We start from the raw sequence: 7086 nt of genomic DNA, 5'->3' as shown, positions 1-7086 counted from the left end.
AGGAGCTCTGCAGAGAGGGACCTGGGCGTCCTGGTGGACGACAGGTTGGCCATGAGCCAGCAGTGTGCCCTCGTGGGCAAGAAGGCCAAAGGCATTCTGGGGTGCATTAAGAAGAGCGTGTCCAGCAGGTCGAGGGAGGTGATCCTCCCCCTCTACTCTGCCCTGGTAAGGCCTCATCTGGAGTACTGTGTCCAGTTCTGGGCTCCCCAGTACAAACAAGACAGGGATCTCTTGGAAAGAGTCCAGCGGAGGGCCACAAAGATGGTGAAGGGCCTGGAGCATCTCCCCTATGAAGAAAGGCTAAGTGAACTGGGTCTGTTTAGCCTTGAGAAAAGACGACTGAGAAGGGACCTGATCCAGGTTTATAAATATCTGAGGAGTGACGGCCATAGCGGTGAGGCCAGTCTCTTTTCAGTGGTACGTGGAGACAGGACGAGGGGAAACGGACAGAAACTGCAGCATAGGAAGTTTCGCACGAATGTGCGTAAGAACTTCTTCACGGTGAGGTGACGGAGCACTGGAACAGGCTGCCCAGGGAGGTGGTGGAGTCTCCTTCTCTGGAGATATTCAAGTCTCGCCTGGACGCCTACCTGTGCGACCTGGTGTAGGGAACCTGCTTTGGCAGGGGGTTGGTCTCGATGATCTCTAGAGGTCCCTTCCAACCCCTACAATTCTGTGATTCTGTGATTCTGTAAATCAATTACACACCTTTATTTCACACGCATTTCCATTTTCTCAGACTGCTCCTTTTCTGCTGTCTGTAGCATGGCAATCAAATAGGAGAAGAGGCAAACCCCCACCTGGCCACAACAACCCTTCAGGTAGTTGCAGAGAATGATAAAGTCACCCCTGAGCCTCTTCTTCTTCAGACTGAACAATCCCAGCTCCCTCAGCTGGTCCTCCTAGGACTTGTGCTCCAGACCCCTTATAGCTTTGTTGTCCTTCTCTGGGCACACTTCAGGGCCTCAGTGTCTTTATTGCAGTCAGGGGCCCAAGACTGAATGCAGTACTCAAGGTGTAGCCTTGAGTAGTATGCATGTACTATGTAGGATGAAATTTATTTAAACTTAGTTATAAAATTAGCCTACATCTGTCAATTATTTAGACTCTAATTCTGTATCTGTTAGCACAAAGTCAGAGAAGGCTGGGTTGTAACCCAGCCAGTTACACTTTTTCCTCCAAAACTGAAGAAATATCTACATGCATCTTTTCCCCTTTTGTAAAATAAAGAAAAAGGGATACATAAGAGATGTGTTATAGTCAGGTGTGTTGAGGCTGATATGCCTCTGATGTGCCTGAGTACCTCACTGTCTGCCTACTAGGCCTCATCCAGGAACCCTGCAGTAAATAAGCATACCATGGAACTTCAACTATCATGAACAGCATGATGTGCAAGTTGAGCAGAATTAAACAAGAGAGGGGAAGATCTGTTTGTTCATGCACATGACGTAGGGCTTAACGCAGCACCAAACCTAATGCAGACATTTGACTTCCTGCCAAGGAGTACTTGCAGCCAGGCAGCTCAGCATATGGACAGAACAGGTGCAGTACAGTCTGATCTAGCAAGCTCTTGAAAAAGCTAAAATGGAATCTGTTGCCGGAACTGGCATGATGTACATGCTGTATGTTAGGCTTTTTCATAACAATGCAGTTAAAGTTTGACTGGGCCAATAATTTCCAAACGTTTCTTCTGTAGAGGTCTGCAAGCCTTTCTGAATAATGTACAGTATGCCACACAGCTGGAGTGCCGGAAAAATGGTAAGCCACAAACTTGAACCTGTTGTAATCAAGCATGGCAAGTATCCAAATGAGATGGAAAAGTGTAAAATGCTTTATACTGACTTCCCCTGCATCCAAATTCGCTTAAACCCATTAGCATCTTCAAATATTCAGGAGAATCAAGACATTTTTCAATTATAGAGGGTCAAGGCAACAACCTTTTTTTATAGAGTGAGAGGTTCTACTTCTGAAGGATTTTTACTCTCACCTTACTGGCTTCCAAACCTGCATTTTCAAATATGCCTGAAGTCTAAGGAGAAGCTCCATGTTATGCTGTGTGGCTACAACAAATCAGATCACTGAGCAGAGAACCATCTCCACTCCAGGCAAATGATCAGACATCGCATGGCATCGGGAATAACAATGAAGTGAGAAGAAAACACTGAGGCAGATTAACTGAACAGCTACGGGCTTCAGAGCTTAGAAAAGTTTTATGTGAAAATGCTTCACAGGCATCAAATGAAAGGATTGCAGTTATGTTTCCTGATAATGAATGGTACAGACACACTTTGCTTAACGGTATCCATCACCTGATAGAGAGGTCACCAAATTATTACAGAGGTATGAGGGTCCTGTGAGGAATGTGTTATTGTCAGGAAGCACAACTACCTTCACTGCAGGGTCTTTCTTTGGCCCCAGTGCAGAGTCTTTTCTGCAGAAGTGCTAGAAGAGGTCTATGCCCTCTGCATTCACCTGGTCAGCAGGTATGGCAATACCTTCTGCTGAGAGCTTATCACCTCCCAGATCAGGTTTAGAGAGAAGCAGCTTTCCTGTGAATTCCCAAGCTACTCTAGGAGATAACAGAAATAGCTGGCAGAGTTCTGTTCCTTCAGCCTTTTTAGTTACAATTTACACACAGAGAAACCTACTTGAGTATTGAAAGTGCAGTGGCAGGGAAATAAGCCACACATCACAGCTAACAAGTGCATAAAATGATACATAAAAACTGTAGACTGCTTTCCCAGTAGTCCAATATTGATGATTATATTTCCTGGTTTGCAGTTTTCTCCAATGTATAAAATACATTTAGTGATGAAGCTACATTTATTTTCAATTTGAAGCAATTGCTGTAGTACAGCAGCATGAAATATGTGCACTTCCAGAACTACAGATACTCTTTTCAGTGGAAACAGAAGAGAGATGGGCAAGCCTTGGGCAGGCTTTGCAATCAAGCTTTGCAACCACTTCCACAGTGGGAGAGATAGGACAGAGGGCACCGCCTGGAACCTCTCTGTCAGTGATCACCATATAGGTCTGAATTTCTTTTGGAGGCCACATCCACACCTGCCATGGAGCATACATGGTCTGTCTCCGCAGACATGCAGACGAGGTTTAGGGCATCATAAGTATCTTCTCCTGCAGAGGACCTGGGGGTCTTGATAGATGAAAAGCTTAACACGAGCCAGCAGTGTGCCCTTGCAGCTCAGAACGCAAATGGTATCCTGGCCTGGTCTAGTATTAAATGGAGGCTGGTGGCCATGCATGTGTCAGGGGGGTTGGAACTTCATGATCCTTGAGGTCCCTTCCAACCCTGGCCATTCTGTGATTCGTGATATCTGTTTGTAGCCCAGATTGCACCAGTACAAATATCTACTCCGTGCCATCTTTCTATTCAAAGATCTCCAGCTGTTCCATACAGTATTCACAGATGACTAGACAAAAAGAGAAAAAAGACCATCTGCTACTGTAGAAAAGATTTGCTTTTAATTGTTTAACATTTGTCTTTTCTTTCCCCTGCATAAAAAAGATTGAGAAGGAAGATATGGAGAACAGTATTGGTTTTCCTCAGTGAGAACACACTGTTTCCATGACATTTATGTATTAAACTTCTTCTAAATGACAAACAGATTGGCAAAATCTCTCTCTCTCTCTCTCTCTCTCTTTCTCTGGAGCTGTTTTCACCCTCCACACATTCATCTATGCTTCAGGACTGTAAGAAGGACATTGTCAGATGCAGACGGTATTTTGTAATCTTCTGGGCTGATGAAGAAAATGTTTCTTATTCATATATGAAGTGCTCTGACAATTGCCGCTGACATTTGAATGCACGGTTCAAAATGTACAGTTCCACCTGCCTTGACACACAAAATTGCCCCTGCACTTGCATTGTGTCAGAAGTAGTTTGTAGTTATTTGAATGGCTTTGGCTCACTCCACTTGAGTGCACAACATGTAGCCTGAACACCAAGCCTAGCTACAAGGCAGCTGCACAAATAGCACAGCAAAGGACGTGGTCACTTTGACCTTCTGGAGAGTGAAAAAGCATTATCCCACTGTTCAATGATTCATTTAAACAGATCCAGAATTTTCCCTGCACACATACTGTGGCTCCAAGCAATTCTCAAGATGATGTCAGAAAACCTTGATGGCTAGTAAATTCCTGTTTCTGTTCTATACTGTGGCATTTACTGTGGTCTGGGCTTTGTTCAACCTGCAGAAAAGAAGGCTGCAGGGCACCTAATTGCAGCCTTTCAATACCTAGAGGGAGCCTACAAAAAGAGGGAAATCAACTCTTTGAAAGGGTAGATAACTACCAAGGGAAAGTAGTTTTAAGTTGAGGGAGGGAAGGCTTAAATTGGATGTCAGGGGGAAGTTCTTTACAGAGAGAGTGGTGAAGTTCTGGAACAAGTCTGCTGGAACAAGGTTGCAGATGCCCCGTCCCTGGAGGTGTTCAAGGCCAGCCTGGTTTAGCACTGAATGTGCAAGTTGGTGGCCCTGGAGGCAGGAGGTTGGAGATTCACAGTCCTTCAGGTCCCTTCCAATCTGGGCCATTCTGTGATTCTGTGATTTCTTGTAGAGATATTTCACATGGAAGAGAAGTCACAGATAACAGTGTTTATCTTTGTAAGTTGATCCATAGGAAATACTACTCTTTTCTCTGAGATCCCTGGGGAACACCACTTGTGACCGGTCACCAGCTGGATTTAACACCACCTTTCTCTGCGCCTGGCCATCCAGTCAGTTCTTTACCCAGCAAAGAATGTATCTGTCCAAGCCATGGGCTGCCAGCTTCTTCAGGAGAATACAATGGGTGACAGTATTGAAGGCTCTGCTGAAGTTGAGATAGACTATGTAAACAGCCTTTCCCACATTCACTATGTGGGTCACATGGTTGTAAAAGGAGATGAGGTTGGTCAAGCAGGACCATGAACCCATGTTGGCTGGGCCTGATCCCCCAGTTGTCCTGCATATAGCACATGATGTGTTCTATAACCTTACCTAATACTGAGGTCAGGCTGATGGGTCTGTAACTCCCCAGATCCTCCTTATGACACCTCAGTAACATTAGAGCACCTCACTGTTTTTTTCTCTTAAGTGTGCAAAATCACATTTATTTTCACAAATCTGTTTATCTTCACAGCTACTTAACTTAGTCTGCTTCAAGATATCGAACATCTATCAGATCACTAAACAAAAAGAAGCATATCAAATGCAACAGGTTCCAGCAATGGATAGTGTGATAATCAAATGCAATTAATCCTCACATCCTTTAAAATATGTACTTTTCTATGTTATGTTATTAGGCTCTACAGATGGGTTAAAATTCACTGCAGTATCTCTCTATCGGCTTCTGAAGAGTTTCTTAGGTACCGGAATGTGCTGCCCAGGGAGGTGGTGGAGTCACCGACCCTGGAGATGTTCAAGGAACATTTGGACATTGTTTAGTGAGACTAAGGGACATGGTTTAGTGAGTACTATTGGTGATTGGTAGATGGTTGGACTGGGTGATCCTGTGGGTTTTTTCCAATCTTGGTGATTCTATGATTCTATGATTCAGCTTCAGACTCACATACATTGCCCATGCTACTATGTAGCATGGTAGCTACCATTTGCTTCAGTTTTTCCAATACTTGCTGCTCACTCTTTGGTCCAACAAGGAAAAGAAAGTAAGAAGTGGAAAGTAAGAAAGCGGAAGATTTTGTTTACTAGCAATGCATTGCCATGTCTTATTCATGTTGCTGTTGGAAAAACATACAAAACATAGCTAGATCGAGCCCTGAATATCACTATTCATTGCAGAGATTTTGGACTAGATGACCTTTAAAGATCCCTTCCAACTCTACAAATTCTATGATTCTATCTGCAAACCTACAAATACTTTGCATCACAAGGCAGGAATGCTCCTGCTCAGATTATATTTCTTGTCAAATCCTCATTGCTGAAGTCAAATATTACCATTATTTTTGATGATCCGTGTTGAACAATAGAGCAAAATAAGTTTATGATAGTTAGCAAAGATCAGGGTTTTCCTGTCACAGTACATGTGGTGTCACAGCACACAGTAAAACACCCTTCCTCTCCCAAAAAACATACAAGTGTTACAAATTTGAAAGCCCACCAAGTTCACCAAACAAGACTATAGTAGAGTTTGGAAGTTGCAATCAAGATCAGAGCCCTAAGCTCTTGGATCACCCCAGCTATGCTTGAGGCATTTCTACCAGCAAGTCCTTGGCAGCTCTCTGTTAAGCATGCTGAAGTTTCATGTTATATTTCAAGAAGGCATAACCTTTCACATATCTTGCCTACAAACCCTTAATACCTGACTGCTGTTGGGGTCACACGGGATAAACGTGGAAATGCACAACTGTCACCAGAGCTTTCATTATACAAGATCTTTCCATTAGTCTTTGTTTGTTTTAAGGACAAATATACGACTGTGTCAATTTCATCAATATATTTACCATATATTGAGGCAGTCCTTTCAACCCATGTCACACTGCTGCTTGTGGAATTTCAGTTTTCATTTTGTTCTGATAACTGTCTACAGATTCACTGCAATTTCCTTTGACATGGCAAATAACTTGAAAGTGTATCAAGTACCATCTATCTAAAATTAAGAAAAAATAATAAAAAGCTCAGATTGTAGACAACCCACTAGCAAGAATTAAGATGAAAACATGTATTTATAAAATTAATTTACCTACAAGTTTAACTGTTGGAATTTTCCTTCTATTTCTTAATTCCTGAGGCCTTCATCTCCTGCTTATTTCATTGGTGTAGAGATGCTTCAGCACAATTAAGGGTCCTAAAGGACCCTCTCAAGGTCCTTAGGGACAATTCTGAGGTTTTTCCCTGCTGTACTCTGAAGTGACAGCACTTCCTGGCCCTTCTTTGTCACACAGAAGTTCTGTAGTTTCCCTGTTGCAGACTCCTGAGACCCAATTGGCATGCTAATGAATAGATAGTAGTCATTCTGCTTTCACTATACTGGTACATAAATAACCAGTTTAATTTTAGAAGCTAAAGCATTCTGAAAGCTCTATCAAATGTCTTGATACTTCACACATTATAATTCTTGTAATGTATT

Source organism: Meleagris gallopavo, chromosome Z (genome assembly GCF_000146605.3).
Source record: "Meleagris gallopavo isolate NT-WF06-2002-E0010 breed Aviagen turkey brand Nicholas breeding stock chromosome Z, Turkey_5.1, whole genome shotgun sequence".
Lineage (NCBI taxonomy): Eukaryota > Metazoa > Chordata > Aves > Galliformes > Phasianidae > Meleagris > Meleagris gallopavo.
The sequence above is the reverse complement of the archived record's forward strand: the minus strand, read 5'-3'. Positions refer to the sequence as shown.